Source organism: Oryx dammah, unplaced genomic scaffold, assembly GCF_014754425.2.
Source record: "Oryx dammah isolate SB20612 unplaced genomic scaffold, SCBI_Odam_1.1 HiC_scaffold_23, whole genome shotgun sequence".
NCBI classification, from domain to species: Eukaryota; Metazoa; Chordata; class Mammalia; order Artiodactyla; family Bovidae; genus Oryx; species Oryx dammah.
The window spans coordinates 101589978-101609666 of record NW_024070207.1 but is presented as its reverse complement, the minus strand read 5'-3'; the positions used below and the strand labels follow the sequence as shown (position 1 = coordinate 101609666).

The following is a 19689-nucleotide window of genomic DNA, read 5'->3' as shown; positions in this document are numbered from 1 at the left end:
GAAAGATCTTTGAATTCAAGAAAATAGAATGTCAGGGCTGTTGGATACTGGAGCAGATGTCTCTTGCATTTATGGAAAAGATTGGCCCTCCTCCTGGCCGACACATTTGACCAATGCTGGCTTGGTGGGAATAGGGTCAGTGCCCTTGGTTGCTAAGAGCTCACAAATTTTGACATGGTCAGATGAGAAGGGGGCACAAGGCACCTTTTGTCCATATGTGATTCCTTCACTACCTTTTTTGTTATGGGGGGGAGATATATTATCTCAGATGGGAATGCTTTTATATAGCCCAGGTGAAAAGGTTACTAACCAAATACTGCAAATGATGTATAATCCTGACAAGGGGTTTGGTAAAGATCAGCAGGGAATTGTTTCTTCATTAGAAATGGTTCCTAACAAAAATAGAGAAGGTTTAGGATATTCAAATTTATCCCAGAGGCTGTTGCTCTTGCTGCTGACCCTATTACCTGGAAATCTGATGATCCGGTATAGGTGGAGCAATGGCCCTTAACAGCTGAAAAGCTGTAGGCAGCTGAGGATTTAGTTATGGAATAACTGGCAGCTGGCCATATAGAGCCTTCTAATAGCCCCTGGAATACTCCTATTTTTGTCATTAAGAAGAAATTAGGAAAATGGAGATTGTTACAAGATTTAAAAGCTATAAACACAACTATGGAAGACACGGGGGCCCTTCAGCCGGGTCTCCCTTCCCCAGTAGCTGTGCCCTTTCAATATAATGTGATACTTATAGATCTACAGGATTGTTTCTTTATCATCCCCTTGGCTGTTCAGAATTGTAAAAGGTTTGCTTTCACTTTCCCTTCAGCTAATTTTAAACAGCCCTATAGAAAGTTTCTCTTTCAAATCCTGAAAGATGATGCTGTGAAAGTGCTGTACTCAATATGCCAATATGCCAGCAAATTTGGAAAACTCAGCAGTGGCCACAGGACTGGAAAAGGTCAGTTTTCATTCCAGTTCCAAAGAAAGGTAATGCCAAAGAATGCTCAAATGACTGCACAATTGCACTCATCTCATATGCTAGTAAAGTAATGCTCAAAATTCTCCAAGCCAGGCTTCAGCAATACGTGAACTGTGAGCTCCCTGATGTTCAAGCTGGTTTTAGAAAAGGCAGAGGAACCAGAGATCAAATTGCCAACATCTGCTGGATCATGGAAAAAGCAAGAGTTCCAGAAAAACATCTATTTCTGCTTTATTGACTATGCCAAAGCCTTTGACTGTGTGGATCATTCTGGAAGATCATTCTGGAATAAACTGTGGAAAATTCTGGAAGAGATAGGAATACCAGACCACCTGACCTGCTTCTTGAGAAATCTGTATGCAGGTCAGGAAGCAACAGTTAGAATTGGACATGGAACAACAGACTGGTTCCAAATAGGAAAAGGAGTGTGTCAAGGCTGTATATTGTCACCCTGCTTATTTCACTTCTATGCAGAGTACATCATGAGAAATGCTGGACTGGAAGAAATACAAGCTGGAATCAAGATTGCCGGGAGAAATATCAATAACCTCAGATATGCAGAAGATACCACCCTTATGGCAGAAAGTGAAGAGGAACTAAAAAGCCTCTTGATGAAAGTGAAAGAGGAGAGTGAAAAAGTTGGCTTAAAGCTCAACATTCAGAAAATGAAGATCATGGCATCTGGTCCCATCACTTCATGGGAAATAGATGGGAAAACAGTAGAAACAGTGTCAGACTTTATTTTTTGGGGCTCCAAAATCACTGCAGATGGTGACTGCAGCCATGAAATTAAAAGACGCTTACTACTTGGAAGAAAAGCTATGACCAACCTAGATACTATATTCAAAAGCAGAGACATTACTTTGCCGACTAAGGTCCATCTAGTCAAGGCTATGGTTTTTCCAGTGGTCACGTATGGATGTGAGAGTTGGACTGTGAAGAAGGCTGAGCACTGAAGAATTGATGCTTTTGAACTGTGGTGCTGGAGAAGACTCTTGAGAGTCCCTTGGACTGCAAGGAAATCCAACCAGTCCATTCTGAAGGAGATCAACCCTGGTATTTCTTTGGAAGGAATGATGCTAAAGCTGAAGCTCCAGTACTTTGGACACCTCATGAGAAGAGTTGACTCATTGGAAAAGACTTCGATGCTGGGAGAGATTGGGGGCAGGAGGAGAAGGGGACGACCCAGGATGAGATGGCTGGATGGCATCACGGACTCGATGGACGTGAGTCTGAGTGAACTCTGGGAGATGGTGATGGACAGGGAGGCCTGGCGTGCTGCGATTCATGGGGTCGCAAAGAGTCGGACACGACTGAGCGACTGAACTGAACTGAACTGAACTGATAGAAGGTTTCAATGGAAGGTTTTGCCTCAGGGAATGAGAAATAGCCCCACCTTGTGTCAGAAATTTGTGGATCAAGCTGTGCAGAATGTTAGAGGAAAGTATAAAGATCTATATTTGATACATTATATGGATGATATTTTGGCTGCCCATAAGGATAGAGCCTTGTTGTAACAAATCTTATCTGAATTGATTGAGGCCTTGGAAAACTGGGGTTTGAAGATAGCTCCAGATAAGATAGAAGTAAATCCTCCTTTTTCTTATTTAGGGAGGGTGTTAAATACCCATACTGTGAGTCATGCCCCTTTGCAGCTGTGGAGAGATCATTTACTAACTTCAAATGATTTCCAGAAATTATTAGGGGATATTAATTGGATACGCCCACATTTAAAACTGACTACTGCAGATTTAAAGCCTCTGTTTGATTGCTTAAAAGGCGATCCTGATCCCAGTTCTAAGAGAATATTGACTAGTGAGGCAGAGTTGGCTCTTGTTAAAGTGGATGAAGCTTTGAATGATCAGTTAATTAGGATTAATATTACCAGAGGATGGGATTTAATTATTCTCGCCATGGAACATACACCTACAGGGTGCTTGTGGCAAGAAGGCCCATTGCAATGGCTCCATCTACCAATGACCCCAAGAAAAATAGTTTTGTCTTATCCCAGCTTGGTGGCATAATTAATTATAAAAGGTAGAAAAAGAAGTATGGAACTTTTTGGAAAGGAAATAGAAAATATAGTGATTCCATTTAATAATGGAATTTCTTTTACAAAATAGTGATGATTGGCAAGTTGCCCTGATAGATTTCAGGGGTCAAATGTTGTTTCATTTGCCCTCAAGCTCCCTTTTGCATTTTTTGAAAACACATTCTGTGATTTTTCCAAGGAAATTTTCTACTCAACCTTTGGAAGGGGCAATTTTAGTTTTCACCAATGGTTCCTCTAATGTAAAGCAGTCACAACTATTAATGGGAAATCCAATATTCGGGTAACTGAAGAGACATCTGCCCAGAGAGCTGAGTTAAGAGCAGTTATTTGGGCTTTTCAACATTTGAGAGACTGTACCTTCAATCTTTTGACTGATTCTCGATATATTGTAGGGCTGTTTCCTCATATTGAGACTGCTAATATTCCAGAGAATAAGACTACCATCTTCTCCTTGTTATTTGATTTACAGAAGGAGATTAAGCATAGAGATAAGAAATATTTTGTGGGACATATTAGAGCCCATTCTGGCTTGCCCAGCCCTTTACATGAAGGAAAAGCTTTGGCAGATGCATTAACTAAAGTAATTGCTTTAAACTTACGTGAAAAGATTGACAAGGCCAAAAATTCTCACAAAATTCACCATCAAAATGCAGCGGGTTTAAGGTATGAATTTCATATCCCTAGGGAGGCAGCTAGACAAATAGTTAAGTTATGTCCAAATTGCCCAACATCTAATCCATCTCCACCATTAGGAGTAAATCCCCGAGGCCTTAGGCCTAATGCTCTCTGGCAAATGGACGTAACTCATACCCTGGCCTTTGGAAACCTTTGTGCATGTTACCGTGGATACCTTTTCTCATGTTATTACAGCCTCTGCTAGAGCAGGTGAAGCAGCAAGAGATGTAATTCAGCACTTGTTTCAATGCTTTTCCCAAATAGGACTCCCTGAACAGATAAAAACAGATAATGCCCCAGCTTATACTTCTGCTGCTTTTAAGAGATTTTGTCAACAATTTTCTATAGTGCATTCAACAGGAATACCTTATAATCCCCAAGGCCAAGCCATAGTAGAAAGAGCGCACCAGACTTCAAAAAATCAGATAGCTAAATTAAGGCAGGGAGAATTTAAGTATTCCTCTCCACACCATGTTCTACACCAAGCTTTGTTTGTAATTAATCATTTAAATGTGGACACACAGGGGCAGACTGCAATGATAAGACACTGGATTCCTGAAGGGGCTACGACTCAGCCCCTGGTCAAGTGGAAGGACCTCCTTTCTGGAGAGTGAAAGGGCCAGATGTACTATTAACTTGCAGGAGAGGGTATGCTTGTGTGTTTCCACAGGATTCCACTTCTCCTGTTTGGATTCCTGACAGACTGATTCGACATGTCCAGTCCCATGAGGTCTCCAAAATCACGAAGACCCCTGAGATCACTGAGATCCCCGGAGTCCTGGAGTCCGGGACCGAGGGAAGATGGGGAGATCAGAAGCTCATAGAGTCAGGACCTGAGGGAGCCAAGTAGAAGCCAAAGGGCGAGTGACCCTTCACCTGAGGCTTCACCGCTAGTACATCGCTTCATGCACCTGGTGCTTCAGGAAAGACATGCTGATCGAATCCAACCGTATTCTGCTCCACCTCATCACCATCATCATACTCAAGCAACTACCTCCAGCACAGTGCCAACTTGGAGCCAGCTGAAACGTCTCACTCAGCAAGCTGAAGAATTAATAGAAAAGGGGAGACATGAGGCCACTCCTATGGTAATGTTTGTGGCTATGCTTGCTGTGTTGGCTTGTCAGCCGAGGCCCTCCAGCACAGAAAAGGTTCATTGGGCCTATTTGCCTAATCCACCTTCTTTCCAGCCTGTTGATTGGATGAGTGAGCCCATTCGTGTTTTTGTTAATGATACTCATCTTTTGGGCGGGGCTTCCATCTATCCTAATAATGCTAAAGCTGTGGTTAGCACGCTGTTCAATTTTTCAGGCATGTCCATTTGTCTACCTATTTGCTTTGCCATACCTTCCTCCTTACAAGAATCAGCTCCAGTTTTGAATGGATGCGTTAGCACTTCATTGAAAGGCATGCTTACTGATTCTCCGAGAAGCAATGGCAAGAGAGACTTTTGGTCCTTACAGCTGCTGATGCCAGGGGCACAAGAAAAACTGTATGATGCCATAAAACAGGCAGCCCCATATTTAAAGGACTTTCTGAGCTGTGCACTCCCCCCTCTGGATTCTGATGAACAAGGACTACAGGCCCGAGAAAGCATAAGCAGAATTTCTGGCTTTCCCTGTTGGAAAGAATGCACGTACACCATAAAGTTATCTATTCCCATTGTTGCCACCAGACATTTTCTGACCGAATGGGGGTGCCCCTATCTTTCGGATCAATGATTGATTGAACTTGATTTTTGAAGAACCATATGGAATGATTCATTCATCCCTTATCCTTTAGCAATTACTAGGTGGCATGTTAATGGATGGGTTCCTCCTTTAGTGAGTTTCGATGGAACAGGTCCCATGGAGCCTGAATTATGGAGAGCATTGGCTGCTATGGCACCTGTGACCTTACATAGACCTTTAAATGAACAAAGATATATTGTAAGGGCCTGTGTACATTCTCCCTATGCCTTTTTGTTGGCCAGAAATCGGAATGATTTGGGAGTTTTTGAAGGAGAAACTTTATAATGTCGAATGTGTGAATTTTTTTATATCAAATTGTGTTGATGGGAATGATTATAGTAATTATAAGGCTGTGATGATTGTAAAGTAGCCACCATATTTGATGGTTCCTGTAAAATTAGAGGGACAATGGTTTGATGATTATGCATTGAAAGTTTTGTATGAATTTAATGGCTTAATTTCTCGACCTAAGAGATTCATTGCAGCTCTGATTGTGGGAATAACTGCCTTGATTGCCATAATTGCTTCAGTTATGGTTTCTGCTGTTGCCCTGTCAAAAGAAGTGCATACTGCCTCGTTTGTCGATCAGCTGTCCAAAAATGTCTCCATAGCTCTTACTACACAGGAAATTATAGATAGGAAAATAGAATATAAGGTCAATGCTTTAGAAGAAGCAGTCCTGCTTATAGGGCAAGAAATTACAAATATAAAAATTAAGTTCTCTTTGAGGTGCCATGCTGAATTTAAATGGATGTACATTACCCCTCTACAAGTGAATGATTCCGTACATTCTTGGGAATGCATTAGTTCAGTTCAGTTCAGTCGCTCAGTCAAGTCCAACTCTTTGCGACCCCATGAATCACAGCACACCAGGCCTCCCTGTCCATCACCAACTCTTGGAGTTCACTCAGACTCACGTCCATCGAGTCAGTGATGCCATCCAGCCATTTCATCTTCTGTCATCTCCTCCTGCCCCCAATCCCTCCCAGCATCAAAGTCTTTTCCAGAGAGTCAACTCTTTGCATGAGGTGGCCAAAGTATTGGAGTTTCAGCTTTAGCATCATTCCTTCCAAAGAAATCCCAGGGCTGATCTCCTTCAGAATAGACTGGTTGGATCTCCTTGCAGTCCAAGGGACTCTCAAGAGTCTTCTCCAACACCACAGTTCAAAAGCATCAATTCTTTGGCGCTCAGCCTTTTTCACAGTCCAACTCTCACATCCATACAGTTCTAGCCTTGACTAGACGGACCTTAGTCGGCAAAGTAATGTCTCTGCTTTTCAATATGCTATCTAGGTTGGTCATAAATTTTTTTCCAAGGTGTAAGTGTCTTTTAATTTCATGACTGCAGTCACCATCTGCAGTGATTTTGGAGCCCCCCAAAATAAAGTCTGACACTGTTTCCACTGTTTCCCCATCTATTTCCCATGGAGTGATGGGACCGGATGCCATGATCTTTGTTTTCTGAATGTTGAGCTTGAAGCCAACTTTTTCAATCTCCTCTTTTACTTTCATCAAGAGGTTTTTTAGCTCCTCTTCACTTTCTGCCATAAGGGTGGTGTCATTTGCATATCTGAGGTTATTGATATTTCTCCCGGCAATCTTGATTCCAGCTTGGAATGCATTAGGAATCATATTTTAGGAGTCTGGAATCATTCAGATTTTAGTATTGATATTTCTAAGTTACATCAGGATATTCAGAGTATGAAGCAGGCAGAGTCTGACTTTTCCTCTCAACGGCTTTCTAATTCCCTTTTGAATAATCTGGAGGGGTATCTTTCCCATGGATCCTTTTTTTTTTACAATAATGATTAATGTGGCCATGTGCTTATGCCTGTTGGTTCTGATTTGTGTATTAGCCCCATGTCTTTTAAGAATACTCAACCAAAGTGTTCCTGCTTTATCTACTGAGTTTCATACTTATACTCTGAAAAATAAAAAAGGGGGAGATGTCAGGAGCTGCGTTAGGCATTACTGACAAAATGGGGGCACGGCCCAAACCACCTCTCCTCATCCCACAGGCACAGTCTCGGGATAAAGGAGTTAGGTCTTTTGATTCTGACTTGTTCTTCCTTTTCTTCGGTTGAGTTGGCTGGAAAGAATGTTAAGGTGCTTATTGTTCTTGAGAAAAGCATGAGAAAGCACAATGCCTTCTGCAGTTGTGTACAGATAATAATCTATACAGTAACCATTGACATTTGTTCAAGGGTCATTACAAAGAATGTTCCAGGATGAGCACGTAGGTCACAGCTTGATGCCATGGGAAGGATTGTTATCTGAGACCTGTTTGTGAGGGGAATGTTTATGGCAAAAGAAGTTTGCTGAGCTTAGGGTTTAAGAATAATTAAGAATAGCTAGAAGCCTTTTTCAGTTCAGTTCAGTTCAGTCACTCAGTCATGTCCGACTCTTTGCAACCCCATGAATCACAGCACGCCAGGCCTCCCTGTTCATCACCATCTCCCGAAGTTCACTCAGACTCACGTCCATCGAGTCAGTGATGCCATCCAGCCATCTCATCCTCTGTCGTCCCCTTCTCCTCCTGCCCCCAATCCCTCCCAGCATCAGAGTCTTTTCCAATGAGTCAACTCTTCTCATGAGGTGGCCAAAGTACTGGAGTTTCAGCTTCAGCATCATTCCTTCCAAAGAAATCCCAAGGCTGATCTCCTTCAGAATGGACTGGTTGGATCTCCTTGCAGTCCAAGGGACTCTCAAGAGTCTTTTCCAACACCACAGTTCAAAAGCATCAATTCTTCAGTGCTCAGCCTTCTTCACAGTCCAACTCTCACATCCATGCATGACTACTAGAAAAACCATAGCCTTGACTGGACGGACCTTAGTCGGCAAAGTAATGTCTCTGCTTTTGAATACGCTATCTAGGTTGGTCATAACTTTTCTTCCAAGGAGTAAGCGTCTTTTAATTTTATGGCTGCAGTCACCATCTGCAGTGATTCTGGAGCCCCCCAAAATAAAGTCTGACACTGTTTCTACTGTTTCCCCATCTATTTCCCATGAAGTGAAGGGGCCAGATGTCGTGATCTTCATTTTCTGAATGTTGAGCTTTAGGCGAACTTTTTCGCTCTCTTCTTTCACTTTCATCAAGAGGCTTTTTAGTTCCTCTTCACTTTCTGCCATAAGGGTGGTGTCATCTGCATATCTGAGGTTATTGATATTTCTCCCAGCAGTCTTGATTCCAGCTTGCCTTTCTTCCAGCCCAGCGTTTCTCATGATGTACTCTGCATAGAAGTGAAATAAGCAGGGTGACAATATATAGCCTTGACGTACTCCTTTTCCTATTTGGAACCAGTATATTGTTCCATGTCTGGTTCTAACTGTTGCTTCCTGACCTGCATACAAATTTCTCAAGGGGCAGGTCAGGTGGTCTGGTATTCCCATCTCCCTCAGAATTTTCCACAGTTTATTGTGATCCACACAGTCAAAGGCTTTGGCATAGTTAACAAAGCAGAAATAGATGTTTTTCTGGAATGTTCTTGCTTTTTCCATGACCCAGCAGATGTTGGCAATTTGATCTCTGGTTCCTCTGCCTTTTCTAAAACCAGCTTGAACATCAGGGAGTTCACGGTTCATGTATTGCTGAAGCCTGGCTTGGAGAATTTTGAGCATTACTTTACTAGTATGTGAGATGAGTGCAATTGTGCGGTCGTTTGAACATTCTTTGACATTGCCTTTCTTTGGAATTGGAATGAAAACTGACCTTTTCCAGTCCTGTGGCCACTGCTGAATTTTCCAAACTTGCTGGCATATTGAGTGCAGCACTTTCACAGCATCATCTTTCAGGATTTGAAACAGCTCAATTGGAATTCCATCACCTCCACTAGCTTTGTTCGTAGTGATGCTTTCTAAGGCCCACTTGACTTCACATTCCAAGATGTCTGGCTCTAGATTAGTGACCACATCATCTAGACTATCTGGGTCGTGAAGATCTTTTTTGTACAGTTCTTCCGTGTATTCTTACCAACTCTTCTTAATATCTTCTGTTTCTGTTAGGTCCATACCATTTCTGTCCTTTATCGAGCCCATCTTTGCATGAAATGTTCCCTTGGAATCTCTAATTTTCTTGAAGAGATCTCTAGTCTTTCCCATTCTGTTGTTTTCCTCTATTGCTTTGCATTGATTGCTGAAGAAGGCTTTCTTATCTCTTCTTGCTATTTTTTGGAACTCTGCATTTAGATGCCTATATCTTTCCTTTTCTCCTTTGCTTTTCACCTCTCTTCTCTTCACAGCTATTTGTAAGGCCTCCCCAGACAGCCATTTTGCTTTTTTGCATTTCTTTTCCATGGGGATGGTCTTGATCCCTGTCTCTTGCACAATGTCATGAACCTCATTCCATAGTTCATCAGGCACTCTAGCTATCAGTCTAGGCCCTTAAATCTATTTCTCACTTCCACTGTATAATCATAAGGGATTTGATTTAGGTCATACCTGAATGGTCTAGCGGTTTTCCCTACTTTCTTCAATTTAAGTCTGAATTTGGTAATAAGGAGTTCATGATCTGAGCCACAGTCAGCTCCTGGTCTTGTTTTTGTTGACTGTATAGAGCTTCTCCATCTTTGGCTGCAAAGAATATAATCAATCTGATTTCGGTATTGATGATCTGGTGATATCCATGTGTAGAGTCTTGTCTTGTTTTGTTGGAAGAGGGTGTTTGCTATGACCAGTGCATTTTATTGGCAAAACTCTATTAGTCTTTGCCCAGCTTCATTCCGCATTCCAAGGCCAAATTTGCCTGTTACTCCAGGTGTTTCTTGACTTCCTACTTTTGCATTCCAGTCCCCTATAATGAAAAGGACATCTTTTTTGGGTGTTAGTTCTAAAAGGTCTTGTAGGTCTTCATAAAACCATTCAACTTCAGCTTCTTCAGCGTTACTTGTTGGGGCATCGACTTAGATAATTGTGATATTGAATGGTTTGCCTTGGAAACGAACAGAGATCAATCTGTCATTTTTGAGATTGCATCCAAGTACTGCATTTCAGACCCTTTTGTTGACCATGATAGCTAGTCCATTTCTTCTGAGGGATTCCTGCCCGCAGTAGTAGATATAATGGTCATCTGAGTTAAATTCACCCATTCCAGTCCATTTTAGTTCACTGATTTCTAGAATGTCGACATTCACACTTGCCATCTCTTGTTTGACCACTTCCAATTTGCCTTGATTCATGGACCTGACATTCCAGGTTCCTATGCAATATTGCTCTTTACAGCATCGGATCTTGCTTCTATCACCAGTCACATCCACAACTGGGTATTGTTTTTGCTTTGGCTCCATCCCTTCATTCTTTCTGTAGTTATTTCTCCTCTGATCTCCAGTAGCATATTGGGCACCTAATGACCTGGGGAGTTCCTCTTTTTGGTGTCCTATCATATTGCCTTTTATACTGTTCATGGAGTTCTCAAGGCAAGAATACTGAAGTGGCTTGCCATTCCCTTCTCCAGTGGACCAGGTTCTGTCAGACCTCTCCACCATGACCCGCCTGTCTTGGGTTGCCCTGCAGGCATGGCTTGGCTTCATTGAGAAGCCTTTTTAGGAGATAGTAATCTTAAGATGCTATGGGCAAACAGGATTTAGAAAGATAAGAAATAAACTGAGGAATGTAGCATGAGTTACAAGGCAATCACAAGTTAAGTATAGGACACATAATAGGAAGTAGATAATAGATAGGTAAAGCTGATTCTGAGAGAATCACTGAAGCAGGAACTCTGTTTGTAGGGCAACAATGATTTCTGGGGACAATAAATCTGGGTGGGGGAAACTAAAAATGTCAAACCTCTGACCTAATGCTTTTGTCAAAGTATAAAAGAAAACCTGAAGCTTGAAATAAACATGTAGTCCTGTAACTCAAGTCAGAGGCTACATCATTGTCTGCTGACACCGCTCACCCCTTCAGGCTGATTCCCTGGCTGCTGGAGCTAGACTCTGGCACAAGTCAACTTATTTCTACAATGTAGATGCTTCTCTTTGGACAGTTGAATTTTAGTAGTATCCCATGCAAAATTTTCCTAATTCAGTGCTGAAGTAAATATCAATATTTCAAATTACTGAACATTCATATAGATTTTTTTCCTATACATGCAAATAACAACTTGCCATGATACTTTGATTTTCATTATACAAAACAGATACAACAAGTTCCTAGAATTTCACTCTCAGGGGAGATTAATAACTCTTGAACAAGAAAGTACCATCATCTACATTTCATTTGAGGATTCCTCATATGGCAGTAGAGTCGAGAAGCTTCTCCATGTGGAAAAGCTGCTATAAATTTATGAACTGATTTCTTGATTAATTCATTCAACAAATTAATATGTCAGGCACTGAATGTACTTAGAACATAAAAGGGAGATATATCCCTGCCTTCTAGGACTTAATTATAGTGGCAGTGAGAATCAGACCATATATTTTTGAACATTCAATTATTTAAATAAAGAACCTGCAATTTTAAGAAAATATATATACTTGAGGAATCAGTGCTGGTAATTTAGACTTGCTATAGGGCTCACTCTGGGGAGACTCAGAATGAGCAGCAGGCACTTAAGTAACAGCAGCCCATACCCACTCTCACTGAAGGTGTATTCTCTGTGTGAACAGGGAGATGATTCCTTCTTTTATTTATCCCCATAAAAATCCCACTTAAAACCAAATCTCTATTATGTCAGGGACTGTGCTCAAGTCTGATGAAGAAGACTAAGATAGAGCCATTAATGTCACAAAGCTTACCAGGTAACAGCAGTTAACATAGTAAAAGTTAGTTAAAATTAGGCAGAATCCAAAAATACCACTTCTGGGTATATATACAAAAGAACTAGAAATCAAAGATTAGAACAAATATTTATATACCAATGTTCACAACACATTATTCATAACAGCCAAAAGGTGGAAATGATCCAAATGTCTATTGACAGATGAATGGATAAACAAGACACAGTGTACATATACAAAGGAGTACACTTCATTGTTAAAAGGAAAGGAAATTCTGATACATGCTACAAACATGAACCTTGAACCTTGAAAACATTATGCTAAGTGAAATTAGCCAGTCATAAAATGAAAAAGAAAATAGAGCATGATTCTACTTACAAGAGATACCTAGAATAGTCAAATTTATATAGAAAGGATGTGGAATAGAGATTAGCAGGGGCTAAGGGAGAAGGGATTAGGAAGATTTTTAATGGTAAGAAGTTCAGTTTGGGATGATGAAAATGTTCTGGAGATGGATAGTGGTGATGGTTGCATACTGAATGTGAATGTACTTAATGCCACTGAATTGTACACTTGCTGCTGCTGCTGCTGCTGCTAAGTTGCTTCAGTCATGTCCGACTCTGTGTGACCCCATGGACGGCAGCCCACCAGGCTCCCTCATCCCTGGGATTCTCCAGGCAAGAACACTGGAGTGGGTTGCCACTTCCTTCTCCAATGCATGAACGGAAAAGTCAGAGAATGAAATCGCTCAGTCGTGTCCGACTCTCACCGAACCCATGGACTTCAGCCTACCAGGCTCCTCCAACCATGGGGTTTTCCAGGCGAGAGTACTGGAGTGGGTTGACATTGCCTTCTCCTGAATTGTACACTTAAGAATGGTTAAAATGGTAAGGTATATGTTATGTATATTTTGCCACAATAAAAATAACAAAAAAGAAGCCATTGGAATACACACACAAGCCTCACTCAAAATCTAAAGGAAAGTGCATCGTTGTGTTCCAGTAAAACTGATTTATAGCCACTGGAAAAAAATTAGGTAGGCAACTGTGTCTCATGGAGGCCCAGTAGAGAAAAAGAAATCATTGTGAGAGTGTAAGCAAAGGAAAGAGGAGATATTCAGTGTTGACAGAGTCTGTAAAGAAAGACTATAAAGATTGGACCAATGCTGTATAGCACAGGGAACTCTAGTTAAGGCACTGCAATGTCCTAAATGGAAGGACAATCCAAAGAAGGGGGATATATGAACAGCTGGTTCATTTTGTTGTGCCAGAGAAGCTAATACAACATTGTAAAGAAACTATACTTCAATAAAAATTACTTAAAAATAAAGACCGAAACAAATGGAGGGGGCAGTGTGGAAGGCATGCCAAGAAGAGCATGTGCCTAAAGATATGGGGACAAGTGTAAAGGATATTACATGGTTGGGAATTAGAAGTGTTATATTCAGGGACATGGCAGCATGTGTGAAGTTGTTAAAAAAAAAAAAAGAAAACTGTGGCAGGATTATAAAGACTCTTAAAAAAAACCTCAAGTAATATAAGGAACAAGTTAGGGCACTATGAAGTAGGAAAATAATAATACCAGAGAAGTTGAACAGATCTTGGCTAATTCTTATGGGCACTGAGAAGAAAACCAGTGAAAATGAATTATAAATGTCTCAAACTGGTACAAGGAAGCTTACATTTTTGGCAGGGACAACCAACCTTTTCACAGTTCTCAGCTCTAAGAAATGTGCATCTTATAGTCATATACTCCATATTTAATTACAATTGTACAAGTGATACAGTGATAACCATTTGGCATATTATTCAGGGTCTATTGAATATTGCTTTTACCAAATAATAATCCCTTTTATTTGTCCATTTTAATGGCTAGTCCATTTTGACTCTCAATTCTCATAGGCTTGGTATTGTTAATAATGCCTCATTCTTACCATGTAGCTATAAGTGATTTTTTTAAAATAAATCATTCTAGCTATTCTCAGATAACCATTACTGTCCTGCACAATCACTTCTCTCTTTTTTTTCTACATATTTTTTCCTAACATATGCTCTGGAATCGTATCTTCCAAAGATCATCAATTTAATTTCCTAATAAGCATGAAAAGGGAAAATAAAAATTAAAACATGCTAACATCTATGTTAAGTGAATGATTATGTGTCTGTCTAGCCAGCAAAACAAAACAAAACAAAAACATTTATGTGACATATGCTAATAAATGGATTCAGTTTATGTGTGTGTTTGTGTGTGTGTGTGTGTGTGTGTGTGCTGTGACAAGCACTAGATGTCATGAAAATCAATTTGAGGTCATGAAGGAAGCCCAAAGTTATGTTTCCCTGTTTTGCAGAATAAAAGCATCTGATACCAAATGAATAGGTGTGAAAATTGATATTATGTGTGAAAATTAAATAGCACATATTGAATTTTTGCAGGAACAAGTTCACCTCCACATGAAAATCAGCTTTAGAAGAGTTCCTGCAAACAGGAACTTCTGTTTAAGCCTAAGTCTGAAGACTTAACTCAGAAAGTAAGATATCCTAGCTCAGAATTTTATAGTATTGTATGTGGATGATATTTTACTCAAATATAATTCTGGAGAAGAGAAAATTCTCACCATTTGCTTTTTTTTTTTTTTTTTTTTTTGGCCATGACACATGGCATGAGGGATCTTAGTTCTCTGACCAAAGACCAACCTGAGCCCCTTGCAGTAGAAGCACAGGGTCCTAACCAATGGACTACCAGGGAATTCCCTCACCATCTGACTTGATGTAGTGGAACCTTATTGTGACTCCAGCAGAATATTTAAAAATGAACTCTTAGGAAAACATCCCTTGGGTCAGGATGAGCAGGGCTATATAAAAGAAAATAAAATAAATGAACATAGGCAACCTAAGGAATTGCCTCTTGGAATAGAATGGACTGTTGTTATCAATTTTATAGGTGTGAGAACATAAATTAAAGAGGATTCCTATTCTGTCCCCACATTAGTACTTAGACTGAAATATCTGATTTTGTACAAAAAGGTATATTGAGTAATTCTGTGATTAACATATAAGTATTTCAGAGAGTGCTGTTACTTCCTGGTGTTATACCTCCTAAATGAGTTTACTAACCATGGGGCATGAAGAACAATTCTCTTCCATTGTTTATTCAAGAGAATAATATTTGTTTTATCCAAGGTTTTGTTTTATGCCCAATCCCTTCAAGGCTTGGATGCAATTTAGCATTGTAATATTTTCTAAAAGCTAAATTCAGATATCCCATGGTGGTTATAACTACCGCAAAATTGCACTCATCTTACATGCTAGTAAAGTAATGCTCAAAATTCTCCAAGCCAGGCTTCAACAGTATGTGAACCATGAATTTCCAGATATTCAAGCTGGATTTAGAAAAGGCAGAGGAACCAGAGATCAAATTGCCAATAGGCAATTTGGATCATCAAAAATGCAAGAGATTTCCAGAAAAAATATCTACTTCTGCTTTATTGACTATGCCAAAGCCTTTGAATGTGTGGATCACAACAAACTGAAAAATTCTTAAAGAGATGGGAATACCAGAACACCTGACCTGCCTCTTGAGAAATCTGTATGCAGGTCAGGAAGCAACAATTGGAACTGAACATGAAACAACAGACTGGTTCCAAATAAGGAAAGGCTGTATATTGTCACCCTGCTTATTTAACGTATATGCAGAGTACATCATGATAAACCCTGGGCTGGATGAAGCACAAGCTGGAATCAAGATTGTCAGGAGAAATATCAATAATCTCAGATATGCAGATGACACCACCCTTATGGCAGAAAGCAAAGAAGAACTAAAGAGCCTCTTGATGAAAGTGAAAGACAAAAGTGAAAAAGTTGGCTTAAGCTCAATATTCAGAAAATGAAGATCATGGCATCTGGTCCCATCACTTCATGGCAAAAAGATGGGGAAACAGTGGAAACAGTGTAAGAGACTATATTTTGGGGGGGGGGGTGCTCCAAAATCAGTGCAGATGGTGACTGCAGCCATGAAATTGAAAGATGCTTGCTCCTTGGAAGAAAAGTTTTGACCAACCTAGATAGCATATTACAAAGCAGAGACATTACTTTGCCAACAAAGGACTGTCTTGTCAAAGCTATGGTTTTTCCAGTAGTCATGTATGGATGTGAGAGTTGGACTATAAAGAAAGCTGAGCAGAGAAGAATCAGAGCTTTTGAACTGTGGTGTTGGAGAAGACGCTTGAGAGTCCCTTGGACTGCAAGGAGATCCAACCAGTCCATTCTGAAGGAGATCAGCCCTGGGATTTATTTGGAAGGAATGATGCTAAAGCTGAAACTCCAATACTTTGGCTGCCTGATGCAAAGAACTGACTCATTTGAAAAGACCCTGATGCTGGGAAAGATTGAAGGCAGGAGGAGAAGGAGACAACAAAGGATGAGATGGTTGGATGGCATCACCAACTTGATGGACATGAGTTTGAGTAAACTCCAGGAGTTGGTGATGGACAGGGAGGCCTGGCATGCTGCAGTCCATGGAGTTGCAAAGAGTCAGACATGACTGAGTGACTGAACTGAACTGATGGTGGTTATATTGAAAGAATTTATATATATATATATATACATATAATATTGATATATTTAAGATTTAAGAATACTTATAAAAACCATAAGATTTAAAGTAAATCTGAAATGTGACATTTCAGTGAAAGGAGATTATTGACTTGGACAAGTTTATATTATTTTTAATTAGCTGTATGGGAAGAATAGCAGAATGAGTTCAGTGAACACAAAGTGATTAATAGTGACTTTAGAATGAGGGACATTTGACATTAAAAAATAATTGCAATATCCATGTCAAAAAATGAAAACAGAACTTCCTAACATAGAATGGAAGGTAAAAGACAAGAAAAAATGATAAATGCAAGGGAGTGATCTTCCTGTGATATATCTGACAAAGTTCAAAGGAATACATCTCTTACAAATTTTTACATGCTTGAAATTTTGATAGTAGCAGGGAGATGCTTTTCCAGTTGTAGTTTGTAAATAATTTAGGCATTTGCATTCCTAACATGGATGTGATAGAAAGTTATATCTAATTCAATAAAGGCACCATCATCTTTTCAATAAATGATATCTGCCACTTTTTGCTTTTTTAGACAACCACTGAGAAGGGCATTTCATAACTATAGGTACTGATGAAAACACATCTTGTATCATTCCATCAATTGATATTAGCTCAGGGCTAAGAAACCATATTTCAAAAGATATGGTTCTTCCAAATCACTCTAGGTTTCAAGATTTGTCCTAAGGAGGAGTCACTTTTGTTCCTTAATATGCAAAATATAAGCTGAGCATTTATTTTCATTAGGCATGGGGTACAGCATAAGGGTAAGCAGTCTTTGTACTTATCAGTCTTGTGAGTTTAAATAACTGAGAAATGCTGCAAATTAAATCTTAGAAAATAACTTCACATAGAATGATAAGATTATGAAAGGAACCATAAAATATCATCTTGAAAAGTTTGAGTGGATTTCCTTGACCAGAATCTTAAATAATAATTATCATTTAGGGAAACACCATGCATTGGGATTTATCATATAAACATCCTTCCTGATACTTAGACATCTTATAGGTACTTCTACCCTCTATATATTTGGTTCTTTCAGATCCATACATTTCCTTCTCATAAACTGTTTATAACCGAAAGTTTCTTTCCAATACTCTAGACAAATAGGATTTGCTTTTAAAAATGTGTCAAGTATCTTTTATAAAATATCTGCCATCATGTAGTCAAGCTGAAGAGACTTCTCCATGTTCAAGAGAAATTCTTCAAGTATTTATATAATCCTTACAAATATAATGGAGTAAAAGGATCAAAAATGCAGAAAAAGCAAAGGAATTTCACTGCCCTGCAGCATGTACTTTGGTACTGTGTTTAAGCTTTATATACAATTTTAAGACTTATGGGCATAAATCATACCTACTTTTCCATTGAAAGATACATGTATTGAATCTTTTATTATTAAATGATGAATACTTCAATATATACAACATAAAGAGTGGGTTGCATTGGCCATTGTGGTCTTGGCTCTCACCTGGCAGGATTTTTTCTTCCCCATCATATCTCCACATTCCAAAGGTTGTTTTTTATTTTAAACAAATATAGAGATTTGCATTGGAAAATACCTTTCAAAACCATGTTGTGACCTAGAATACATCGTAAGACTTAGTTCTGTGAACTCACTATAAAGATACTACTCCTAACTTCAAAGTCTAAGTTTTACATATTCTTGTTGTTGTTCAGTCGCTATGTCCAAATCTTTGTGACCTCATGGAATGTTTGTCCTTCATTATCTCCCAGCGTTTGCTCAAATTAATGCCCATTAAGTTGGTGTTGCTATCTAACCATCTCATCCTCTGCCACCACACTTCTCCTTTTGCTTTCACTCTTTTCCATTAGTCATTTACTAAATATTTTTAAACATCCACCATATTGTTGTTATTATTCAGTCACTAAGTCGTGTCCAACTCTGTGACTCCATGGACTGTAACACACCAGGCTCCCCTGTCCTTCACTATCTCCTGGAGTTTGCTCAAACACATGTCCATTGAGTTGGTGATGCCATTGAAAATATCTCCTCTTCTGTTGTCCCCTTCTCCTCCTGCCCTCAGTCTTTCCCAGCATCAGGATCTTTTCCAATGAGTCAGCTCATTGCATCAGGTGGCCAAAGTATTGGAGCTCTAGCTTCAGCAAGAGTCCTTCTTTCCAATCCACCATATGCCACATATTAAGTGTTGAGAACAAAGATAGACTAAAAAATGGACTATTTGATAAAACTCCTTAAAGACTAGTGAAATGAGTTAAAAATTTCTATTTTGGATGTGTTTATGATAATCATAAATCTCAAGGTAACTCTAAACAGAACAGTGTTTTTCTTTGTTTTTACATTGCCTCTTTGACACAAAAGATTTCAAGAGGCGAATTTTTAAACTCTCATAATGTTAAGAAAACAAACATTAAAGTAGTTAGAGAAAATTAAAATGAATATAGCACAATAAAAATTTCAATGCAGGTAGTCTTTTTTTTCTTTATGAGGTAGGTGGTGGGAAGGAGGTTCAAAAGGGAGGGAATATATATACACCTATGGCTGGTTCACGTTGGTGTAGTTCAATCGCTCAGGCATGTCCAACTCTTTGCGACCCCATGAATCGCAGCACGCCAGGCCTCCCTGTCCATCGCCATCTCCCAGAGTTCACTCAGACTCACGTCCATCAAGTCAGTGATGCCATCTAGCTATCTCATCCTCTGTCGTCCCCTTCTCCTCCTGCCCCCAATCCCTCCCAGCATCAAAGTCTTTTCCAATGAGTCAACTCTTCGCATGAGGTGGCCAAAGGACTGGAGTTTCAGCTTTAGCATCATTCCTTCCAAAGAAATCCCAGGGCTGATCTCCTTCAGAATGGACTGGTTGGATCTCCTTGCAGTCCAAGGGACTCTCAAGAGTCTTCTCCAACACCACAGTTCAAAAGCATCAATTCTTCAGCGCTCAGCCTTCTTCAC

At 39.7% G+C, this 19689-nt stretch overlaps 1 protein-coding gene and 1 long non-coding RNA gene across 7 annotated transcripts in view; one reads left to right on the top strand and one right to left on the bottom strand.

Annotated features, from left to right (window-relative positions):
- DMD (dystrophin) overlaps nt 1-19689 on the bottom strand; it is a 2254125-nt gene that overhangs the window by 1818153 nt on the left and 416283 nt on the right. The window lies entirely within an intron of this gene.
- On the top strand, nt 4447-5293 carry LOC120882361. Its single transcript, XR_005725478.1, has 3 exons — nt 4447-4532; nt 4854-4858; nt 5237-5293. It is a non-coding gene; the product is annotated as an uncharacterized LOC120882361 (long non-coding RNA).